This window comes from Heterocephalus glaber, unplaced genomic scaffold (genome assembly GCF_053883595.1).
Source record: "Heterocephalus glaber isolate CG9 unplaced genomic scaffold, H.glaber_assembly_v1.0 deba00000331, whole genome shotgun sequence".
Classification (NCBI taxonomy): Eukaryota; Metazoa; Chordata; class Mammalia; order Rodentia; family Bathyergidae; genus Heterocephalus; species Heterocephalus glaber.
In genome coordinates, this window is record NW_028258142.1 from 31180599 (window position 1) to 31206840 (window position 26242).

A 26242-nucleotide genomic window follows, 5' to 3' on the forward strand; every position below is an offset into this window, starting at 1 on the left:
CTCATGTAAGTAAGCAAATGCACCCTGTTGGGTTTATCTCACCACTAGAGCAAGACTGTCAGTTCATTCATAGGCAGGCCATGCCTCATATCCTGCTTCCCATGGTCCAGGGCTGGGGATACTGTCCATGGTCACTGAGTGTTTAGTGACTTGTATGCATGTCAAAATCTGATAATGACATAATTCAAGCATACAATAAGTACAACCCATCCAGAACTATCCCTCATTAGACAAGTGTGGAGGGAAGGACGTATTAGGTCTCAAGATGTTCACTGCCAAGTGGGAAGAGAGTTAGGAAAGAGGATGAACTTGATAGGCTAAATCTTTTGCTGTGATAGAAGCCTCAGAGTGAGGATCGAGTAGCATTCAGCCCTGCACACTATCTGTTCAACTTTACAACTTTCACAACTTTGAAATGAAAGAAACGGTACAGAAGGAGGAATATTACTGTTCCAGTTAGAAAGTTTTATCTCAGCTCCGAATCACCTCTTCTATTTTCTGTTCACCGATGCAAGACTGGAAATCAGTCAATATGAAAACTGCATGGTTCCTTTAACAGCTGGCTCCCTGTTCATTTGTGCTAACAAGGGGCAGTAGAGGAAGACCACAAGGCAGGAAGAGGGTGGTTCCTGCAGCTTCACCCCAGCAGTGCTCTTCACCCAACACCAGACTTGGTTCTAGCTCTCATTTCCCTCACTCCCAGCACCAGCCTCATCATACTCCTCCAGATACCAGCAGCATCTTGGCAGGGCCCCTCTCTCCAAGGTCTGAGTCTCCGCTAGGAGAGGCCCTCCTCCAGTGACATATGATAGTCACACAGGCCAAGTGACCACCCCTCCAGTGAAGTCTGAGCCACAGATCCACAATCCCCCTTCTCCAAGCTTTCTTTTCCTTTTCAGTCTTGGTAGTGGCGGGTGCTTCCTGCTGCTATTTTCTATGTCACCTCCAGGTCCCCTTTTGTCTTTGCAAGCCTACCACACCTATTTGACCAATTACCTCTCTTAAATTCTCTCTGTTAAAATAACTTGTCTGGTTCTGTTCTTCTAACCATGATCCCGGTTGGTACAAAAGGAAAGTAATGTATCAGCTATTCAGTTGCAGTTCTGGGACCAGGATCTAGGAAATTCTAATTTCCTATCCACTACATTAACCACCTCTATGGTAAAATATGATGAAAGACAGCACCATGATCTAGTGAGCTTTAAAGCCAAACTGTCTAGATTCAAATCCTGCCCCTACCATTTATAAGCTAGCTGATATAAAGCACGTCACTTAATCTCTCTTTGCTTCAGTTTCTCCATTGGTGGAATAATAGAGGTGGTCACAGAACGTATTGTGGTAGATTAAAATATACTTTCCTCCAAAACAAAGGACTATGGAGCTGAAGACATTTAAGAAGTAGATGCAGGAGAGCCCTTTGCCCTCCTCTATTTGCCTAAAAGCAGGTCACAAATTTACAAAGACAAAATATATCTTGACCCCTCTACCAGGGAGAACAAATGTTAACCACTGAAGACAACCTTGGATCCTTCTTGGCCTGGAGATAATAGCAGAGCAATCTATATTAACAAACTTTATTAACTAACATTTATTTTAGTCACCTTTGTCCATAGGGACTCAAATTCTTTTTCTTTCGTCTTGTTACTTTCCTAAAAATTTATTGGTCTTTGCTGAAACTAAATCCAAAGCCACCCCTGTGAGAACTATTCATAGATACATGAATGTCTCCCATGTACATATGGAATATTCATGTTAATAAACTTGATTGTTTTTTTCTCTTATTATCTGTCTTTTGTAAAAGGACTCCATTTCAACTGAGAACTTATGGGAATTATTTTACCCCTACATAATCACAGGGCACTGTGCTGCATTAACACATATCAAACATTCAGAATACCTGGCATGTAGGAAAATAACAGTGAGCATTACTGCTACCATTATTATTATCATGACTACAATCAAGAAGCAATTATGGCAATGTTGAAAGAGGGCAGTTCTCAGTCACAATTGTCTTTGTTGAAATCTTGGTTCTGCTTCTCACTCACTGTGCATGAGTTTACCTAGATGAGCCTCAGTTTGCCCAGCCCTATTATATGTTATCTCACAGAGTAGAGGTCTGAATGTGATAAAGCACACAAAATGCTCAGGGTTGTATCTGGCAAGCAAGTGTTCAATAAAAGAGATCTGCTGCTGTTATCAATTTTAGCAAAAAGTCACTAGGATACCTTGAATTGCCATAATGGAAAAGGAAGTGGATCTGTACTTTCATAGTGTCTCAAATACCACTGCACCACAATCTTCAATGATACACAACAAAAACTTCCAACCAGAGTGAGGCAAGCATAGCTCCATATGTTAACTCTGTATCCCTCACTGACTTGGTATCTCACAGCCAAATGAAGTTACAAATTACAATATGTACTTCCAGGAAGGATTTTAAATAATCTACAATAAAGCATTACACAATTAAAATTAGAAATCAGAAACAAAAATGTGAACCCACAGAGGTGAAGGAGGAGGAGGAGGAGAAATGAGCAAAGATAATCTGCCATGATCCTGAGTTGCTATGGTTATTATTTTCAGGTATCAAATCTTATTTTCCAACAGGCAAGGTAAAAAGAGAAATTAATCACTTAGTAATTCTCATTTTTATTAGGGAAAATATCATTTTTAAAAGAAAATTTGTATTGATACATAGAAAAATTAGCTATATAGAACATTAAGGAATATCGAATAGCAAAATGGATAGTATGTTCAGTGGAAGCTCTTGAAAAGTTACAAAAGCTCATTGTGCGGCTTCTTATTACATGACTCCATAGCATTAGGCTACTGAAACCCAACTTACCTGCAAACCCATCATAGATAGCAGACACAGCTTTTTGACACTTTGCCAGACCAGAAAAGGGAGTAACACAGCTTCTCAACACAGTTCAGAATGGAAATTATTTTTTTCCTTTCAAAGAAAGATAAGAACATGGCTGACAGTCAAAGATGACAATAGATCTTGGAGATGATTGATAGAAATATACAGGTACATGACTGAGAGTGATTCTTCAGGACCTGGCAGTCTCCGACATAGTTACCTTACTGTGCCTTGTACCTGCCAACCCCGTTCATCCTTCTAGCATTTCCATCTGCCTTCTCCACCACTGAGAACAGAACTTTTCTAGAAGCAGATTCTTCATTCTTGCCTTGTGACAGACTACTGTGGATTGTATCAAAATGGCATATACAGCTAAGAGCTGTGACCAATGCAGCAAAAGGATAAAAAACAAAAATCCAAAGGCCTCAGGTAGAATGCATAGAGATTAAGAATTTAGGAGAATTAGAAGACCTGGACCTCCGTTCATCAACGTAATTATTTGTGAGATCCTGGGCAAGTTAATTCAACTTTCAAAAATTCCATTTTCTTTTCACCAGTGCCCATATCCTATGGTTTGGGGACGATATCACTACACGATGTTGGTAGGATCCTCCAGGCTGTCTGTGATAATGAGAACTCAGAATGATCACAGTGACACTAGGCCTGCACAGCTGACATGGATCATTCAGCAGAGAGAGGTGGTATGACAATAAGAAACAGTCCCAGAGCCTCACTGTTGGAACACTGACAGGATGCTTTATTATGCACACTACATGCACAGCAAGCATTGTTAGGGACTTAGTTTATGTGGTCACTCAGGGTCCCAGGCTGATGAGGCTCTTTTTCCACATGAGCCTCTAGGATCAAAGGTATCCAATCAGGCCCCACCTCTTAGCACAACTGTGCAAAATGGTCACTTTCATTCACATCTACTGGTCCAGCACTGAGCAAACAGTCCACAAAAGTGTTACTGAACCTCAGCCACACCTACTCTGTGTGCATCATGACTGTGGCTGTCTCCTCCCTCAACACCTAGGCTGAGCAATTGCTAACTATATGGACTAACAGCAGAAAATATTTACTCTCTACTCCTTTAGGACAAAGTCCACCAATCCTTAGCTTGGTCTAATAAGGTCACACAGTCATACCTAATTTTGAAGCAGACAAGAAATTTTATTTTTCCTATGTTCCCAGAAGGCAGAGGGCTGGGCAGATTTGGTGGACAGCATTGAAAGCACCACAGCTACTCACACCAAGCCATCAACAGGGTAGCATTTCTGAAAGTTCTTTTTCCAGGCATGGGCATGAATTTAAACTGAATTTAACAGATTAATTTCTCTCCAGCACTGCTTTGATCCCTTCTCAATAACTCCCAATGGATTCCTACTGAATTAAAAATACAAAATATTAGGCCCTCTGCTTGATACTTATGACCCTCAAAAATCTGACCCCTTTTAACCATGACACCTATTACTTCTCCCATTGTTGATTTTTTAAACCCCATCAGAAACATAAATCCTCTCCCACCCCTTCACTGGGCACAGTGGTCCTTGTCTGTAATCCAAGCTACTCCAGAGATTGAAGCAGGTGGATAGTATCTTTGACCACACCTAGGCAACTTAGTGAGACCCAGTCTCAAAAAAATAAAAATAAAAATAATTTTAAAAAGGAACATAAACTCCCATTCTCTGGTGTGGCTCAGAATTTCCTGGGGTTCAGAAGTCCAGCAGAACATCTGGACTAAGCCATGTTCTGCCCCCTTTTTTCTTCCTCTTTGAGCTCATGGCCCTAATCTGCCCTCCAATCTTTCCCTCTGACTGCCACTTATCTAAATGACACTGGGACGTGGTTGAGGCAGTGGACATAGGCTGTGATGCTCCTTGGGGCAGGAGAGTGGCAGCCAAGTCAGCTGGATAAAGGAAGGAGGGCCAAGGCCTCCCAGGAGAGCAGACCCTGCTGGGAAACCTCCCTCAGATATTGGCCCTCTTCATCTTCACCCCCTGCTGGTTGTGCCCTGGGAGAAGCAGCAGCTACACTGTCCCCAGAGACATCCGAATGGGAACAACTTGAGCCTGAGCAGAGTACCCTAAAGACATCTGCAAACTGCCCAGCTAGAAGCGACCCTGATAAAGCACACAAGTAAGGATCCACTGGCCATAGGAACAAAAGCAAATGTGTTTCTCTTGCAACAGGATGCTCGTGCAGCAGCCTGATTTTGTTCTGGGCTCCAGAGCAGATGGTGACCTCCAGGAGAAGTGTAATTACCAGTGTTTCATCAAGGCCCCATCCAAATGGATCCATGGCTTTGTCCTTAGTATTTCTCCTTTGGAGCAGTACCCGCATACTCTTGGAGCCCCTTCATGGCTCTTTCTTCCATACAAAGACCTAGGTTGAGGTGATCCTGCAGGAAAGAGATGTTCCCCAGCACTCATCAAGAGGTGAAAAGTATAATCCTTGGAGCCAGACAGATCTATGTTTCCTCCCTCATCAGTTGGCTGTGTGACTTTGCATAAGTCACTTAACCTCTCTGAGTCTCAACTACCTACTTTGTGGAGTTGATGGCATCTGAGTAAAATGTGGCTGTGTGCACAGAAAGAGCTCAGTAAGCAGCAGCAGCTATGGTAATAATGTCAGGTTGTGATTATCATCTTTCTGCACCCTCTCCCCCACCTCCCTATCCTTAAGAGGGAACTATGTCCAGTAACTGATGGATCTGTCTCTTGCTTTATCATTTGTTTTGCAAACCTTCAAATCTCTTACCTATTAACCAACTTATGTATCACTATAGAAATCAGAATGCAAACTGAGTTACATCATAGTCACTTGTGGGTCAGATTCCTCCCTTCCAGATCACTCTACCTACATGATGGGCCACTCCCAATCAACCAAGGTAAACTGGAGCACAGTAGCCAAGTGATAATCTCTACAGTCTAACAAAAAATATTTCAAGGCCTTTTCCTGGTACTAAACTATATCTGCTCCCAACCTAGCAAAACATAACAGAGGATAAGGCCTTCTGGGGCAAGACAAGAAGTAGAAGTTAAAAAATAGAATTTAGCTGCTTTAGTTAACAGTCTCTTCCTCAGTTCTTTTTCCTACATTCTGTCCTCATGCATATCTTGAAACTCCTTAGGACTTCACTAGAGTTAGATTTGGGCATTGTTTTTCTAAGAGGAAGGGAGTTTGTGCTTCATGGATTAGTGAGTGTTTTATAAATATTAACTGCTATAACCATGTAAATCGATGCCTCATTTATCCACTATGATCTGAGAACTGGGTATGTTAGAATAAAATGCTTTAACAAATAATAGGATGGTGATTGATAACTTTCAGCATTCAAAACTTTAAATCACCACTTTGTTGTGAATTCTAAAGCATATCACGTTTTCTTGCCCCATTAAACAAAACATTTAACCAATCCCTTGATAACTCAGGGCCATCACTAAAAATATCAACCATTACACTGAGCATTAAGAACAATGACATTATTTGAGAACTACTGAAGTATAGGGTTATTTTGTCTTCTTCCAACTAAATGACTTGTATACTTCTGTGACTCTTTACTATCAGTCTACTTCTTGCTACTTGGAGTATGCCTGCCTCACATTCCTTCTAATTTGCTGTTTCTAATCTTTAGTGGAGTAGGAAGCAAATCAAACTTGTTAGAACTTCATCCAAACCAAGAGCAAATACTCTCTAAGTAAAGGACTCAACCTACACTAGGTGAACATTAATATAGGTCATTGTGCCATCTATGATACTTAATAGAGGGTTTTCACAATGTCCTGAATTTGTCCATTCCACACAAATGTAATAAGCCTGCTTATTAAGATAAAGCTTTGGTAATAATTTAAAGGAAAGAAAAGGAATAACAAATACTTCACTAGTGTTGACAAGACTCCAGGCAGTGTTCTAGGCTTCGAATATACAAACTAGTTCCCCTACAACAGGTCCACAAGGGGGAAGACTCTGAGATACAAAGAAGTCAAGATGGACCATATGGGCTGGCATGGAAAACAGGCTCCTCAGGAGAGACAGTGCACAGCATTTGCTAGTATGGGGATGGCTCTTGCAGGAACCCCAAGAATTTCTGTCTATATAAGGAGAGCCGAATATAGGCAGGAAACTGGCATGTGGTTGCCTAGTACGAAGGTCCCCTCTTAGGGGTAGTTGCAGAGGGAAAGAAGTAGATGTCCCTTAACATTGTGCTTTAGTGGCTCAGAAGTCCCTAATGCCACTGCTTTTTACTCTGTGGAACAGAGTACCACCACGGAACGAGAAACCAGTTGAGCTGGCTGAGTTCTGGGGTGGTTAATGATTTACTGCCCAGTCAGCAACCTACTAGCAGGAACTGACCAGGCTACTGGTAATCAACTCTGCCTGCCAGGGTCTTCTGGTAACTCTGCAGCTCTGGCTTAGCTGAGAGCCAAGAGGCATGACATGATTCAACTACAATTTACATGAAATTCAGTCAGTTTTTGTGTTAGTCACTATCTTGTCACTGAGACACAATACCCAACACTCATAACTTAAAGGATAAGAGACTTATTTGGACTCATTTTCTAGAGGATTCAGTCTATAGTCCATTGGCTTCAAGGCAGAAAGCCATGGTAGAAGGGCCTGGCATAGGAAAAACTGCTCACCTCATGGCAGCCAGGAAGTAGAGAGCAAAGGAAGTTGCTGAAGAGGGAGATAAATGCTTCCCAGTTGTGCCCCAAGTGACTCACCCCCAGTGACTACCAAGCCAGCTGTAGCGCCCCTACAATCCAATAGTCTTCCACAAGACTCTCCCTCTGAGCACATGAGGTTTTGAGGGTCTCACCCAGATGTAAACCATAAGTTGTTCAGGAAAATCATCATCATCACCCTCTAACACCTGAGCCAACATTCATCATCTGAGGAAATGCAATAATATGCCAGACCTGTGATGGACTCAGACTCCAGGGGTCTTCCATGAAACAAATTCCTCCAGACACTACAGCACTCAACCTAGAGTGGCTGTACCAAATGTGAGGGCTTTGGATTCTCATATCTCAGTCCTGCAGATCTCCAGGCCCAGACAATCTTTTTAAACAATTGCTGATCTCATCATTTATTACACCAATGAAAACTCATTTCTCATACACCTTATGCTAATTAACAAACCCTCCAATGTAGATTTCAAACATACTTGAATGCCTAATTAACTATCCTGGGATGCTGATTCCTGATTAGGATATTTCACATGCTAAATACTTATCAGCAGGACATGGGATGTGGAGTTAAGTTGTGCACACTGCTGCTGCATTTTTATACGGACATATTTTAAAGTAACTACCCCATGGTCATGTCACTGACCTTTGTTCAAAGAGCAGGGCTGGCCATTCCAATAAACACAAACTGCTACTGAAGAAGTTCCAGGCAAGGGAACACCCTCTCCACCCCCAAGGAAAGGCAAAGTTCAGATAGGCAGGGAAGGGTATAAATTTTGCTGAGTGGGTTCCATAAATTATTGAATAGATCTTGTTGGGCAGGGTAGCAGAGGTGGAAGGAGTCATGGTCAAGTAAGTTAAACAGTTGTCTTTGTATAGAGTTTATCCAGACCCATGTAGTACTAACATGCATGGGAACTCTCTGGGAAACTCTGCAGCATTTCTCAAATTATTTTGTCTATAGAATCATTTTACTGCACACCTTAAGGTGCTATATTCCAAGAAACATGCTGTTAAAGAAATGGGAGAGTAAGCTGGATAAACTAGCAAGGAACTATCAGCCTATGGACTGGAGAGAAAAAAGAAACTTCCTGCACCAAAATAATGGGTCCCGTCTTTAGGTTAGAGGCAAAACAAAAGTCAAGAGGGAAATTACTGCATAAACTCTTCAGGGTGAGCTACAGCGGCAGGCAGCTGGTATGACAAAGGAAAAGGAGTAAGCATGTGGAGTGTGCCTTGTGAACCACATTAAGCAAGATGGAAAATGATGAGAAAAAACATCCCCGGCCCGGAATACCTATGGGCATCAGCATAGTGACTTCCCATAAGAAATAAAATAGTCATAAGGGGGGGAGCATTCAAAGTCAACTCCAGCACTGGAGGGACACATCCTATTTAAAGACAAGGAACGGTACACCATGTATCTGAGAATATCACCAGCTGGAGTGGATCTTCAGCTGCATATAAGATGGGAATCATATACAGACTAGGCATGAGTAAAGTGAAAGTTTATCACAAAAAAAGAAGTACAACAGGATACCACATAGGCAGAAGAGGTGAGTTAAGAAGCGAATCAGGCTCCTCCCTGGTCAGACAGGGAAATGACAGCAGAGCGGGCTACTCCACAGGCAGAGTGGCCCTGAGCAAAAGAGGCATTTCATTTCACTTTTATGGGGTCTCAAAAGAATGTGATTACTTATTCATGGTTCTTCTCAAGCAGTGGGATCCCTGGCCTGAGTGGAATTTAGTTACTTCACCAATGTGATATTGGAAGTTCAGGGTGAGCTCTCAGTTGAACAGTCACCATCTTTGCTTGTAGTGGTCTTGTCCAGTTTGCCTGTGCACCCACTTTCTTATTTTAAGGAGTGCAGCAGCTCATTCTCTTTGCTAACAGCCTGGTGGTTTACTTTCCTCTTCTTATCACTAAAAGTTGCAGCTGCCTGCTTGTTTTTCCCTTGAGCTGCTACTTCAAAGTCCTGCTAATCTACTCCTCCATCAAAATCTCAGGAAGACACAGTAAATAGATGGACACCTGCCCTGAGGAAGACACTCAAAAGAACAGAAAGCAAAATGATGCAGTAGGGGAAGGAAAGGTGGCCAAAATTGAGATACCATTTTGGGAGGAGAGGGATGTATATTTCAGAGGAACCTACCATGTATTCCGTTTTGTTACACCAGAAACTACACTACTGTCACACTGGATCTACGCAGACCAATCTGTGAGCTCTAACTTTTTTATTTTTATATCCTCCAACTATGAATATATCTTTTAAAAATTACAAATTTTAAAAATTAAAAATTACAAAATGAACACATTTATGAATATGGGATAACCAGGAATAAAAACCACAGTCTTTAAAATTTTTCTAACTAGTATGAAGCTCCTTTCTGTATCAAAGTGAACTAGTGTTTTGCTTGTTTGTGTAATCTTTTCTTCCAAAGAGATCTTTTAGCATTGAAATCAAATAAAAATATACATTGATAATTCTGTATCAGTCAGGATGCCTTTGGTTACAAGAAACAAGAAACTTAAACTAGTACATTTCTTGTTTACCAACATGTAAGCCAGTGTGGCACAGGCTTCTGCATTTCCCTGAGGTTCTCCTGGTGGAGGTGGGCAGCTGCTGGAGCACTGGCCATGACAATGCCACAGGAAGAGGAACTACCTTGCCTTTCTCTGTAGCTTTTTCTTAAAATACAGGAAACTTTTATTGGAACCTCCTAGCAAGCTCCTCTCTTGGCCAGTTTGAGGTCATGTGTGCTTCCCCAGTTCATCATGAGTAAGGAGGGGTCTGTATCCCTAACCAATCAGACCCAGCTCTGGAGCTCAGGGTGGATCAGGGCCCCCTCAGATGCTTGGCTAGAGAGGAGGAAAGGCACAAATGGAAGTTGGACAGACAACCAGAAACATCTACTGCCACATGCTAGTCATTATGGGAGACAGGTGTAAGTCACAGGCTATTCTCAAATCACTCAAGTGTGGTAGCAAGAAACAATTATAATACACAAATTGTATCAAATACAACAGATTCTACCAGGCTGAATCCAAGATAGACTCATCAAAAACCAAACTCGGCTCTGCTGGAAACCAGATCATAAGGGGACTGAGAGTTTTTTGAGAATTCAGATATTAACTTAATTATATATAATAATCGGCTTTACACTCCTTAGAGAAGAACGTTCCATTTAGAGGCTGTAATATAATAAATAGATTAAAACCCAATGCCATTTTCACAAGTATATTCTCTTTAAATGATTAGGATAATGCTCCATGGGAAAGCAGAAAATACAAAGTAAAATGTTTGGGGAAAGTCACTCATGCTGAGGCTCTGCAGATAAGCTCTTTAGAAATACATTCATAGACACAGGCTTTGTTGATTAATCATGTACTGCCACTTTTAGCTACATAAATCTCAGCTTAGGAGTGAAGTAGAGACTGATGGATTTTTAGAAAATGTGTTCTATTTACAGACCAGCAAAATGAGTGAGATTCTGCTATAATTTCTAATTAGGATTAATTAGCTAATGTTCTCAGAAAGAGAGTGAATGGTACAGTGAGGCTGAATTGTATTGTAGTAGAGAGGCTGAATGCTAATTCTGTTCAAAACACACTGATCTGAATAATATGTGTAGATTCTCTGCTCCAGGAGGTGAAGCTCGGGTGCACTAGACGTTGGGACTCACCTCCAAAGAACAGAGTAGGGAAAGAAAAATAGTCATTGTAAGCAATGAGACCTGGCAAACACTACACCCTAACCAAGTGAACAGGGTTAACATAACCAGTCACGTGGATATCATGCACCACCTGATATGAAATGACAGAGGCACTTTACTTCTCTGGGGTTTCTCCCCAAACCCCCACTAATTCCAGTCTAATCATGAGAAAAATATAAGACAAGATCCAGGGACATCTAGCCAGTACTCCTCAGGACTGTCAGGGTCATGAAAGAATAAAACAAGACTGAGAAATTGTTACACACCAGAGCGTGGGGGACAATAAAGTGAGATGCTGAATGCTAGACTAAATCACAAGGAAGACTTTAATGGAAAATCCAAGTTTGGAGTTTAGGGGTTTTAAAAATCTTTTTATTTTTATTAGTATATGTTTGCAGTATATAATGATTACATTTATTATGGGGAGTTGGTACATGTATATAACACATCTTAAAGTCACCCTAAGGTGTGAATTATGATGTTAAAGGGGTGTGGAAATTTTTAAAAAGTCATTCATGATCTGAAAGCACAATAACATCAGGTTTATTTATGATACCTTCAAAAGGTGTAGTAATTATCTGTGTTTATGTCTTGTCTTAGAAGCTCATGAAAGGTCTTTTATTTTTAGCTAGGCCAGGCTTGCTGTAGAGAAGAAATTAAGGAATGACTTACTTAATCTGGGAAAAAGCAAGGACCAAGATAGAACTGCAAGACGGGATGCTGAGAAGCCCAGCAGTATGGTTAGTGAATGAAGCAGAAAGGCAGGACTCAGAAGACTTCTCCTGCTGTAAGTGATGGGATCAAGTTGTAAATTCCTGGAGGGCAGGAACAGTTTCTTACTTGTAACTGCCACAGTGCTTGGCATGCAGGAGATGTTTAATGTTACAGTCTGTTGAGTCCATTTAGAATATCAAGTTTCAAGGTCTAACATTTCTTCGAAAGTTTTAGCAGTGAGGGGGAGAGGTGTTAAGGTGGTGATAATTGGAGGGGAACTTGGAGTCCTGGAAGCCCTTAAAACACAAAAGGTTGGATGTGTAAGGGTAAACTTTCAAACAGAGGGACTTAAAAATTTGTGTTTTAGTTCCAAACCCCACTATATACTTAGCTCCCCAACCCCACCCAACTCAGCTTCTCAAAGGAACTGAAGTGAGGACTTTAACAGGTAGTGGCCTTAATGCAACACCACGTTATCCCTTTCCAAAGCTCTGCCTACTTAATATCTTACTTAACCTTAACCATCACCTTGAGATTAATCCCCTCAAAATAGTCCCCCTCATTTTACTACTCCATCATTCTTGCCACCTTCTGAAGCAGTTCTGAAAGTCCTCTTTTGTGAGTATCTTTATGAGGTATGATAAAAAATATGGTTCATCCTGCTGCTGGGTGCCATCCAATGGAAAGGCAGGCTCATAAAAGCACTGCTGTGTGTCCTCGTCCACCTTATTCACTGGATCTGGCACCATTCAATTTCTAGCTTATCCCCAAACTCAAAATGACCATGAAAGATAAATGTTTTGAATCCATTCAGGACATCAAGGCAGTCACGATAGTGAAACTAAGGACCCTGAAGAAAAAGGACTCCTAGAACTGCTTCAAAAAGTGTCAAGAAAAAAGGATAAGTGTATTCAAAGTGAGAGGAAATACTCTGAAGATGAGTGGCACTGTGTCTTTTACTGTAATAGTTTTTATTTAAACACAATTTTTTGATCACACTTCCTGTCTAAATTCCATTCGCTCTCCCAAAGGTTACATATAGACCAGCTTAGTGCTTGCTTCAGCAACACATATACATTTAGACCAGCTTAGACAGACAAAGTAGATGTCATAGAAAGGAATGCTGTTCGGTAGCAATTCACATGCAAAATGAGATATGGCAGTTATCATTAGCCATAAATTCAATAAATGGCAAGAGTGTGATGAAGCTCCTTAATAAAAAGAAGCTAACACATCTCAGGCCACAGTGACAGAAGTAGAAAGATCAAATGATGGGTATAACAATCCACTGCACTTGCTGATTAGAGCAAGTCATAATGGGATGTGTCATTATTATTTTTCAATATTGCCCAATTATCTTTCTGCTACTGGGGATTAAGCCCAGAGTCTCTGCCCTGAGTTACGTGTCCAACACCATCCCTCTTTTTTGAAACGGGGTCTTGCTAAGTTACTCAGGCTAGGCTTGAACTTACTATCCTCCTGCCTCAGTCTCCCAGAATGCTGGATTACAGGCATGGACCACCATGCCTAGAGGACCTAGATCTTAAGTGTTCGGTTTAATAAGTTTGGTGACTGTGCCCACCCATATGACCATCACTGTAATCAAGAAACAGAACGTTTCCTCCCGCCCTCTTTCAGTGATTCTCACCAAAAGCAACCACAGATCAATTTTTCTTTGTTGTTTTGTGTGTGTGCTGGTACTGAGGATCTGACCACCCAAAGGTGCTCTACCACCAAGCCACACCCTCAGCACTTTTTTTAAATTTATTTTTTGGGGGAGTACCGGGGATTGAACTCTGGTCCTTGCGCTTGTGCAGTTTTTTTTTTGGTACTGGGGATTGAACTCGGGACCTTGCGCTTGCGCAGCAGGCAGTGGAACCACTGAGCTAAGTTCCCGGCCCCCTTTTTATTTTTTATTTGATACAGTCTCACTAAGTTTCCCAGGCAACTTGCAATCCTCCTGCCTCAGCCTCCTGAGTAGCTGGAATTATAGGTGTGTGGACCTGGCTTGCACAGTTCTGATTTCAGTCACTATACACTGTATTAGTTTTGTCTGTTCTTGAACTTCATAGAAATAGAATCAACCAGGAGGTACTCTTTTTAATTAATTTATTACTGCATCTTTGCAGTACATGATTACATTTATCTTGCGGGGCTTGTACTAATACATAACATATACTAATTCTTTTTTCATCCACTCCCCCTCCCATCCCCAGCACTCCCTCCAACGCATATTTCCCTTCCCACTTGCAAAAACTCTATTTCCAATTTTTTCATTTATTTTTAAATTCCTTTTTCCTTGCTCCCCCCCCTCCATTTCTTGATCTCCTTCTCATTTGAAAAAGATCTTCCTACTTTCTATTACCTTTTATTTTGCTCTTTATTTATGTTTTAAGAGAAACCATGCAGTATTGAAATTTTACTTAACATTATGGTCTCAAGGTACATACATTTACGTATGAATGCCTCAAGTTTATCCTTCTTTAAGACAGAGTAGTACTCCATCGGATATAAATACCACCTTTCTTTATCCATTCATCTGTTGATGAGTGGATAGGCTGCTTTCAAGATTTAACTAATAAAAATTATGCTGCTATAAACATAGGTATGCGTGTATCACTGTAATATGATGTCTTTCACTCTTTCAGGAGGATCCCTAAAAGGGACTAGCTAGGTCAAATGGACTTTCTATTTTTAGTTTTTTGAGGAATCCCCATACTGATCTCCATAGTAGTTGTAGTAGTTTACATTCCCACCAACAATGTAGTAGGGTTGCTTTTGACCACAGCCTGGCCAGCATGTTATTTGATTTCTTGGTTCTTTCTCCTGGCTTTTTTCACTATTATGGGGTTCTCCATAATATTTTGTTTCTTTTTATTGTCAAGTCTTATTCCATTTTCTATGATCATTCCATGGTTTGTTCATGCATTCCTGTTGATGAACCCTTGGGTGATTCTGATGTGGGAAATTACAAATAAAACTGCTATGGGGCTGGGGATTTAGCTCAGTGGTGCTGCACCTTCCTGGCAAGCACAAGGTCCTAAGTTCAATCCTCAGTACCAGAAAAACAAAAACAACACAAAACACAAAACAAACAAAAAAAGCTGCTATGAACATTCTCTTATTAGTGTTTTTAGAGGCCTGTGTTTTCATTTCTCTCGTGGACCTAAAAGTAAACTAGCTGGGGCAAGGTTAGGTGTTTATGTTTAACTTTGTAAGAACTGCCAACAGTTCTTTATGATTGTATCACTTTCCACTCCCCATGTGGCAGTACCCCAGTTGCTTCACCTCATCGCCAACATTTTGTATTGCCAATATTTACGATATCGACTATTCTAGTGCTTGTCAGTGATCTCTCATTATGGTTTTAATTCTATTTCTCTTATGACAAATGATGCTAATTCCATGACTGGCCATTTGTCTATCAAATGTCTGTTCAAGGGCCAGGGATTTAGCTCAGAGGTTTCGCCGCCTGCTGCACAAGCACAAGGACCCAAGATCGATCCCCGGTACCAAAAAAAAAAATGTCTGTTCAAGTATTTTGCTCATGTTTTCACTGGGTTGCTCATCTTTTGTTATTGCTTTATAGAAGTTCTGTAAATATTTCATTTTAAGCTTTATTTATATGTACTGCCAATATTTCCCTCCCATCTTTTAAAATGCCTATTTATTTTCTTAATAACATCTCTTCATGAAAAGAAATGTCTGGTTTTGAAAATTTTCTACTTTCCTTTTTTTTTTCTTTTATAGTTAATACTTTTTATGCCCCTAACCTCTTAAGTAATCCAAATTCTTAAAGACAGTGGCCTGTGTCTTCTTGGAGTTTTCTGTTTCACATAGACATTAAGTCTATGATGCATCTCAGATCAGTTTTTGATGTTTAGTGTTAGGTAGGGATAAAGCTTTGCTTTATTTACAGATAGAGATCCATTTTTTTCCAGTACCATCTGATAAAAAGTCTTTCCTGTTGAATCAACTTCACATCTTTGTCAAAAATCAATCGAGTGTCTATGTATGGGTCAATTTCTGGGCTCTCTGTTCTGTTTCATTGATCCGTCTTTCTTTATGCCACCTTCATACCGTCTTATTTCTGTAGCTTTTAGTAAATCTTGACATCAGGTAGTATGAGTCTGCCAACTTTCTTCTTTCTTAATATTGTTTTGCTATTTTATATTTTATATCCTTTACATTTTCATATAAATTTTAGAATCAGCTAGTCAATTTTTTCAGATTAGCCTCCCGGGGTTTTGACTGGAACTTCATCAACGTCCAGATCCATTTGGAGGAAATGGATACAGTTGCCACTGCTTATAACAACAGTTAACAGTCATTCTTCATGCAGCACACACTATGAGTGCCCCCCCGACTTTGTGTATCTTGACAGTGATATGGGGAGCTCAGAATTATTCACAGATGGGGGATGCTCTGCTTGGAAAGAGTGAGCAGTATCTGCCACAGCCCATGAGTAGAGAGGCCAGAATTCCAGCCAGGTGGGTCTGACCATAAATCTCAGGTGTTTTTCACCAGGCTTCCCAAAGCTGGCATGCGGCCAGAGGAAGTGCTAGTTGGGTGGAAATCATGCCACATGAGAGACTGTTGGGAGAACTAAGCATTGCCAGGCTACAGAAATAGCAGTGATGGGAAGACGTGATGGTTTGTCTGAAAATTTCTGAATCATTATGTAAAAGACTCTGGAGTAGAAACTGCAAGAAGCTAATTTTAATGATGCAAAATAAGGGGGGACCCCAATGACTAGTAATCTCTTGTTAGAGGTTAGGTGCGTGGATTATGGAGTTGGTGATTAAGTACATAGACTATGGAACTGGTCACCTGTTTTCTAATGCCATTTGTCACTAGCTGTGTGCACATGGGCAAGTTACTTAACCTCTCTGTGTCTCCATTTCTTCACCTGCAAAATAAAGATAAAAGTATTGGATTAATGACAATAATTGTAAAGGACTCATACCAGTGTCTGGTACATACGAGCTGCTATATACAGGCTGTTAGGTAAAAAAGTTTAGAAATGTGATGGCCAGTTGTGTGAGACAAGTTTTAACTCTGTAAGTGTTCTAAACATGTTGGAAGTGCCATCGATTCAGGTAGCTGCAGAAAAGACTCCTGCATTAGCTGAAAAACTGGACGATACAGTCTCTACAATTTCTTTTCTCCAGTTAAGACCAATGATTCTGTCAACTCTTCAAAAGTTAATGAACAAAATAATAGGCATGCTGATCTTCTCTCCTCCATCAATCAATATTCTCACTTTATTCAATCAACAAATCCCTATACTGCTTGAAAACAAAAGCCTCTAATTAACATAAGGAAATCCAATGCAGTTTGTGCCTGCACAAGGTAATGTAACATAAAACAGAAAGAAGACAGAGACCAAGTGGAGGACTTTGACTAATCTGCCCACAACATGAGTTGGTTGCTTCCACTGGGCCAGTGGCTTTGATTCTCTGACTGAGATCTATCAAAGACATGATGAGAGGCAATGTCATCAGCCTACCTCAGAGAACGCTAAGTATCTCTTTGCTGGTAAGTATTTCTTCACTAGCTCCATTCTTCATATATTTCTATTTGTCTAAAAGTTCATGACCCTCAAATATTTCTTGCTCCAAAATAAGGAACCAAATGCAGTTTCCCAATGGAAGTCACGTGGCATGTCCCTGAATCCTTTATTGGGCCTTTACCTTCTCTACCCTCGTAGGTCTAGAGTTCCTCCAATCCCATTTCTTACTTGTGATAGGTAGGCTCTGCAAGCCTTCAAGACACTTTTGTTCCCAAGTCTCTCCCCTTCTCTAACTGATTTCTGCCTGCTTTGCTATATTTGAAAATGAGCTGTCTAACTTCCCAGGAGTTTTTGGTCTTTCTGGGCATTAAAATCATCCATGCCACATACAAGGCTGCTGTATTTCTAATCACTGCAACAGTCATAGACCATATCTGTTCCCCTTCATGGAGGAGGAACATCTCAGCATCTCAAGAGGGGCTCATTATATCAAACTTTGATCGAGTTTGCTAATATGGCAGAGAGGACCCTTGAGATCAGGAGTAAGGAGTCCATGGTAGGAGCAGAAATGAAAAGTACTAGCCTTCAGCCATGTGCAGCCACTTACCACATATGTGACCTTGAACAATTCCCTTAATCTTTCTGACCCTCTTTCCTCCTCTGAAAAAGGAAAAATGGTGAAAGAACAGTGATAGCAAGACCTGTACCATTCACCTATACTTAACACTTCTGATGCATCTAACAGATGCCACAAAAAAAGACCCTGTGAAGGTAATGTTTTGTAAATCATAAACACACTAAACAAATAAGGCTATTCTCTGGTAACATTGGATAAATGAACTAGTAACAATGTCCACGCTAGAGTAACCAAGTTCTGCACTGGCACTAGGTCTGAAGGCTACGTCTTCAATTTTACTGGGTTCTAAATTTATTAGGTGCTAAAAGAAACATCTTAAATCAACATGGCTATTGTCAGATACTATTGTTCGGAACATCTACAAAAGACAGGATTAAGGGAATGATGCAGAATGGAAAGAAAAAGGGCCAGATCCAGGTTTCAATAAGAGTCTTTATTATTTGTCAGATTCAAAATCCACTGCTATACATATCTGCATTTCTAGTTCCTGAGACTCACTCACTGAATAGACTGAGAGAAAAACAAAGTCATACACAAGAAGAAATAATTTGTTAAGTTATAAATATAGTGGGAAAATATTATGATTTTTCTAAGCCATACACAAAAATACAGACTCCTTTTCCTATGTGCTCAATAGAATGCAAAGCCACCAGAAGTCAGGTCAATTTCTGTGGTAATACAAATTTGAATAAGCATCATCATATTTGAAAAGAAGACCTTAATCAAGAAGAATCCTTGATTTCAACCTTTAGTGTTGAGAAGAATAGCTTAATTAAAAGCACAAAATACACACTTCACTGCACATGTTCCTGGCTGGTGAAAGAGAACTCACTTTTTCTGAATGCCTGTGATGTGCTGAGCTCCATGTATTGAGGAACCACATAACTTAACCTTTCAAGCCTGAGAACTTAGAGTGAAAGGGGACACAGAAGGATGACAAGCTGTGCTGAGACCATCCCTGGCAAAGCAGAATGCATTGTCCATCTCTGCACAGCTCACAGCAGAGCTCTGAAAAACTCCAGGGGTGAAAGAATCATTAATCCACACTCTCATTGCCTGTGTGGCATAATATTATTATTCCACTCCAATGATATATCTGTGTTTACCATTCAGCTCTAATTTCAGCCCAGCAGGAAAGCCCATTAGTTGCTATTGAGAAAGTTTCCTCATTAACTTGCGTGAAGTGTTTTGAGCTGGACTTGGGAATCCACAGGGCTGCTAATAGGGCCCGGAGCTGTCTCCTTCCACCCAGCTCAGATCCAAATGGGCAGACCTGCAAATGCTTCAGCAGCTGAGCTAGTGTTGTCCTCATCCCTCTCCTACATGATGCTCACCAGTGAATGAGCTCAAATCCTTCTCCAAGGGGGAAGTCACAAGTAGGATTGGGTAAAAACATAATTTCCAGGCTGCAAATAGTTTTTATACCACTAACTGAAATTCAAGTTTAAAAAGTGCCTGGATTTCTGCTTCCTTCTTCCTTCTATCGTTGTTCCTTCAAGGGACAACCTGACTTAGTGTTCTCTTATGGAGTTGCTGTGTAAACTAAATATAATAATGGATCTAAAAGTTCTCTGGAAAAAAACACAAATTGCTCCAGAAAAACATTGGCAATGTACGTTTGCAGGTGAGAGAATAACCACACAGAACAATAGAAGCCCCAGCTGTGAATTCTCTTTTAATTGCAATTTGAACTCTTGTACCCAATTCTCTAAAGGCAATTAGGAGCTAACAAAAGCTTGCTCAGGAAATAAAAATGTGGCAGGGTGGAAGTAGGAAGCATGTTCCAGCCACGGAATCGAACAAGTACATATTTGACCAGAACCTTAACTTGGTTCCAAAAGACTCTGGACATACCATTATCATACATTTAGAATTAAACTTTTCTAGTAGGCTTTTGGTCATTTATTTCTCCATTTTTTTCCTCTGTCCATAAAATTCCTGTCTAAATTGAGTTTGGGTTAGATTCATTAAGTAATCTTTAAGCCCAAGAGCAGGATTCCTGAAGCTATGGGCAGTCCCTGACAGGACCCATTAGGTGACCTGGACTATAAACAGCCAGATACCCTGTGTCCCAGGATTGTTCCTTCAACATATTTTCACCTGGGATCGAATGTGCTCTTCCTGAATTAAAAAATATATATATATATGTATATATAAAATGTCATGCATACTTAGTGGATTAAATGGAGCATCTTCTTTGTATCTGTGGATGGCATGTGCTAGTAAAAATTTCTATTTCTTTTAGCAGGGAGGACACACAAATGTTACTGGGGTAGGTAGAGTCCTAACATTGCCTGCTTTCAATTCCTCCTATCATTATATGACCATGCCCCCTCTTCCATCAAGAGTTTATTTCTCCTTCTGTGCAGCTGGGCTGGTCTTGTGACTTGCTTTGATCAACAAAAGTTGGTGGAAATGATGTACAATTTGGTCTTTGAGCCTGGGTCTTAAGACAATTAGTGCCTGCGCTTCCTTTTTCAGAAACCAGATACAATGTCCTGCTACTCTGAGACCTCAATGCTATGAGAAACCTCAAGCCAGACGTGGGTCACATGAAGGAACATGTGGATGTGAACCTTCTGTCAGCCCAACCCAGCCAGCAGCTGAGAGTAGAGAAATGAGCAACCTCTTTTGTTGCTATAGGGAGAAGAATCACCCAGCCAAACACTGCCCAATTATAAAATTATGAGAAGTAATAAATCACTGTTATTTTAAGATACCAAGTTTGGGGATTGTTATGTAAGAGTAAATAACTAAATTAGCAATGTCTTCATTCCACCACAGAAAGTACACTCAGGAATGCTGACGTAAATGGCACTATCAACCATTCAGACAGAGAATCCCAAACCCTTCTGTGCAATAAGTAGCTAAAATCATCCATTTGTGGTCTTGGGAAGTTGAGTGCTTGTCTTTAATGCACTCCCACTTTCTGTTTCATGGATAAACTCTGGAAACATGTACCAGGTCTCACCTATCAGCTTAACCTAACAGGAAGTCAGCTGAGACAGAGACCCAATAGCCAAAGCTCCAGCCCTGACTCTTGTCGTTTTGTCTCTCTCCAAACTTGGGGAAGGCATCTGCAGTAGTTTGGATCCTGAATGTTCTCCAAATGTTCCTGTGTTGAAGGCTCGGTCTTGGCCTGGCATGACAGGAAAGTGGTAGAAACTTTAAAAAGTGGGGCCTACTGGGAGCTCTGTATGCCCTCAAAGAGGTTATAGGACACAGGCCTCTTCCTCCTCCTCCTCCTCTCTGTTATCCTGCCATCAGGTGAGTAGTTTCACTCTATTTTGCATTTCCACCATGATGTGCTGCCTCAACACAAGCCCAAAACAACTGATCTGATCAATCATGTATGGGAACTGTTAAAACTATGAGCCAAACTAAACCTTTCCTCATTATAAGTTAATTATCTCAGGTATTTGTTATAGTGATGGAAAGACGATTAATGTAGCATTTAATCACTGTCAGAGTCTTACTCCATTCAACCTGCTATAACAAAGTATTTCAGCAGGGCCAGGGATGTAGCTCAGTAGTGGAGTGCTTTTCTAGTATGCACAACATCCTAGGTTCAATGCCCAGTACTGCAAAACAAAACAAATTAATTCAGTGGTTTACAGAAATTTATTTCTCACATCTCTGGAGATGGAGGAAATTTGGTGTCTAGTGTGGGGTCTCTTTGTCACAGATGGTACCTTTTTGATGTGTCCTCATGTAGCAGAAGGGACTAAAAAGCTCTCTCAGAGCTCTTTTGTAAGGGCATTAATTTCATTCATGAGTAGAAAGCCCTCAAAACCTATTCAGCTTCCAAAGGGCCCAACTCTTTTTTTTTTTTTTTTTTGGTACCAGGGATCAAACTCAGGACCTTGTGTTTTCAAAGCAGCACCACTGCACTAAATCCCTGGCCCCCCAAAACGCCCAACTCTTAATGCTATCACATTAAGGATTACTTTTCAACAGAAGAACCTGGAGGGGATACAAACATTCAGAGAATAACAATCTTTTCTGCTCGTTTCTCATTTATAAGATTGGATAACTTTATAGGGTTTTGTTTTGTTTTTACATTACTGGGGATCAAACCTAGGGTTTTGCATATATTAGGCAGCCAGTTCTACAGATTTATTGTAGTAGCCAAATTAAGCAGAATATGTCAACAAGTTTTATAAAATATGAGCAACTTTTTTACCAGCCGTAAAAAAATTCGTCATTTTATTTTTTCATATTGAAACTACTTTTTCATCCTTCCTAAAAGCCCTGCAATTTAAGGGTGTCACTACTAGATGGCAATGGTATATAAATCAGAGTCTCCAAAATCCTAGATAAGGATGAAATATAAAATGAAGAGTTTCAAACATATGGAAGTACCTGCCTAGAGTGATTGTACTGAGAACATTTTGAGGCTCTGCTTTAGCTCAGTGGGAAAGAGATCCCTTTTCTTTTGTAATACAATAAGGAGAAAGAAAAAAATCCATAAAAATGGCTAAACTACATTGGGCTACCATGAGCCACATTGTTCCAAGTGTTTTATAAGAATTATCTTATTTCCTCCTCACACAATTTCTATCATTATTGCCACATATTTACAGGGGAGGACTCTGAGACCCAAACACATTAAAACTCCACACACTAGTAATTCCACAGCTGGGATTCACAGCGAGGCAGACTAATTCTAGGTATAGCAGTTTTCATCAAATTGGCAACAAGAGCTCCAGTGTCTTAGGTCTGCTTTCCTCAAGCACAGGGCATGATTTTCCGGTTTTTTCTAGCAACCCTTCTCCTGACAATTAGCATTTCTTATAAGAGTAATTTGTTTAAAATATGAAAACTAGTAATTACCAAAGGTCTCTCAGTTAAACTGATCAAGCCAAATCTGGCAGCTTTGACAAACCAGTGCCAATTAGAATGTTGCTCAGAAATTGCTCCCTGATACAGACAAAAACTGTCATGAATTAAATTTTAAAAAGCTTCTTGGGCACAAATATTGTATAAATGATTCCCAAATCCTTTTGAGTGGATATAGGAATCCCTGTTACCACAGTCCAAGGAGCCTCTACTTGTTTTTCCACTAATGGTAACAATCATTACTGAGCTAGTCAACACTCACTACCTGGGCTCCTTGCCTGTGCACAAATAGACACTGAGGCAGAGCAGCCCCCAGGGCACTGGCAAAGTCAGTCACATTTCTGCACTGTTATACCTTAGATCTAAAACGTCCCCCAAAAGTCTCATATGTTTGGAGGGGGGCTTTGAGAAGGCAATCATGAGGGCTGTAACTTCATCAGTGGATTAACCCATTGAGGAAATCATAATTGATGGAATTATTAGTTGGTGTTGTAGTTTGGATCTACAGTGTCCTCCAAAAGTCTCTTATGTTCAGAGGTAGGGCTTTTTGGAAGGTGATTGGATCATTGGCACTATACTCAGTAGATTAATCCATTGATGAGTTCATAGCTAAATGTGCTGTTAGGAGGTGGGGTCTGGTTTCAGGTGGGTAACTGGGGGAATGACCTGGAAGGGTGTAATTTTGTCCCTGCCTCCACCCCCCCTACACACACACACACACACACACACACACACACACACACACATTTCCTGGCTGCCACAGGTTGGGCAGTTTTCCCCTGCCAGTTCCTTCTTCTGTGCCATTTCCACACTGAAGCCAGCCAACCATGGAATGAACTCTCTGAAATTATGAGTCAAAAAAGCCCTCTTCTCCTTTAAGTTTCAGGTTTCAGCTATTTTGTATCAGCAACAGGCTGATAGAGGATATAATGGAAACTTAAGAGGCGGGGCCTAGATGAAGGAAGTGGGTCATGGGGACATGACCTTGGGGACCATATCTTGTCTCTGACCCCTTCCTGGACTCTTCTGCTCTCCCTCTGCTTCCCAGCTGCCATGAGGTGAGCAGCTTTCCTCCACCAAGATGTTGCTGTCTTGCCACAGGCCTAAAAAGCCGTGGAGCCAGCTGACCAGGCTCTGAAATCTTTGAAACTATGAGCCAAAATAAATCTTTCCTCCTTTGTCATTCTCAGGTATTTTATCAGAGCAATGGAAACCTAACAAGTACACATTGTAGACAACTTTTAGGCAGGATTCAACTTTCTCTACAGAAAAGCTAGATGTGTAGTATATAGCGCACACCACTGTCACCACACATCAGATCTCAAAGAGAGATCAAGGAAGAGAGGAAGAGAAAGGAAAAGAGAGAGAGAGAGCTTCTATTCAGCCCAGCACAGTCCACACTGGAGGATAGGGAATGCCGTCAAGGGTCAGTACTGGATAAACCTGTACAGTAGCTAATTAGGGAAAAATCATATCAAGAGCCAGAGAAATGCAATGCACGAATGCTCTCAGCCAGTTGTTCACAGTCTGAACTATACACTAGAATCATCCAGGGAACTTTTTTTTTGGTACCGGGTATTGAACTCAGGACCCTGCGCTTGCAAGGTAGGTGGCAGCACCACTGAACTATATCCCCTGCCCTGGGGAACTTTTTAAAATACCAATCCAGGAAGCCTATGAACCATATCCTCTGGGCTGGCACCCAAGCATCTATATTATTTTTTAAGCACCCTAGGTGAGTCCATAACTTAAGAAAACTAAACATACCAGATAAAAGGGAGCATAATTTGGGATAATAATACAATTTCTTCTCCTCCTTCTGTTTTTTTTTTCTAATAGGAAAATGACCATCCTAACGGAATAAAGATGACAGACAAGAAATATTTCTACAGGAACAAAACAGACATTCCCTTGCAGTTATATGAGCCTGTGGATACCATTAGCAGCTCTGTGGAGAGGGGAGTCTGGAGTGAGTGCTATTGATGTTTGCAGTTTGTGGTCAATGCTTATGCTCTATGTTGACTATTTAGTATTTGATGAGCAGGTCAATCTCCTGGCTTCACATTAGTTATTGTCATTCAGTTCTTTTGTTATCCTTGTAACCTTCTGAATGAAATGAACTCCTTCAATGATTATCAAAAATACCACACCAGAGCTGCACAGTTCCCAATGACAAATGCACTCAAGATCTGCTGGCATGGAAGTAGAGTGAACTTAGAGGACAGCCCTTGACTAAGGCTTGTTACTGGCTGGATTTGCCATACATACCACAAGGGGACAGGATGACTGCAAGAGTGAGGGATACAGTTTGTGGTTCAGAGAATACACAAAAATAATAACCTAAGTAGAGTGCAAACACATATTTTTACTCTCTTAAGGAACTTGCACTGCTCAAATTACAAAAAGAGGGTTTTGGTGGGGGTGGGAGGTACTTAGCTATAGTCCCAGTCTTTTTTATTATTTGAGACAGGGTCTGAGTGAGTCATTAAGTTACCCAACCTGGGGTTAAACTTGTGATCCTCCTCCCTCAGCCTCCATCCCAGAATACTGGAATTGCAAACGCATCCGGCTGTTTGTTTTTGGAGGGAGGCTGTGTTTTTTAATGAATGTAAGACTTGCCATAGAGGCTCAGTTCCATTCATTCAGCTTCATATCCTGTCACTGCTAGGGGCACACAAAGTGGATGGGAAATCAGGATTTGCATGCTCTGATTTCATACCTCCACCACATCCCCAGAACACTACTGTAGATGCGTGCAATTCTTTAACAGAGAAGAAAAGACACAAAGATCTGGGTCAGATGCCTCGGGCTGAGTGTGAAATGGTCCTTCATCTCTTCCCTACTCCCTTCCTCCTCCATAGATTAGAGACCGTGGATGGCACAGCCCCAGGAGACAGTTACATTGTATCCTTCCCTGTTCCCTTCCTGCACATGCCCCTTCATGAAACAATCACAAAACAATCACGCAACAATCACACTACATTCTGCCTAGGCCACGTAGCACTATTTGCCCTGCCTTCTCTTCCTGTTTGCCTTCCACTATAAATAAAGAGCGTGTGGTGTTCCAGGCGGCCATTAGCTCCCGACAAGCTATGGTTCCACCTGGTCCCAGCTATCAAGAGTGATCTTGGTCTCGTCGTCTTTTCTTCATCTCCCACCACTCTCCCCAGCTTCGGAAGCTACACTGTGTGGGTTCTGGCAGACAGACTTTCTGGACTATAGAAAGCAATAGCCCAGACATGTTGTGGAATAGAAAATAGTACACAGGTGGT

At 40.9% G+C, this 26242-nt stretch overlaps 1 protein-coding gene and 1 long non-coding RNA gene across 17 annotated transcripts in view; one reads left to right on the plus strand and one right to left on the minus strand.

Annotated features, from left to right (window-relative positions):
• Mapk4 (mitogen-activated protein kinase 4) overlaps positions 1–26242 on the minus strand; it is a 160860-nt gene that overhangs the window by 116526 nt on the left and 18092 nt on the right. The gene's annotated exons all lie outside the window — the stretch shown is intronic.
• LOC147830081 (uncharacterized) lies at positions 5481–26231 on the plus strand. Its single transcript, XR_015443566.1, has 3 exons — positions 5481–5753; positions 11897–12055; positions 24810–26231. It is a non-coding gene; the product is annotated as an uncharacterized LOC147830081 (long non-coding RNA).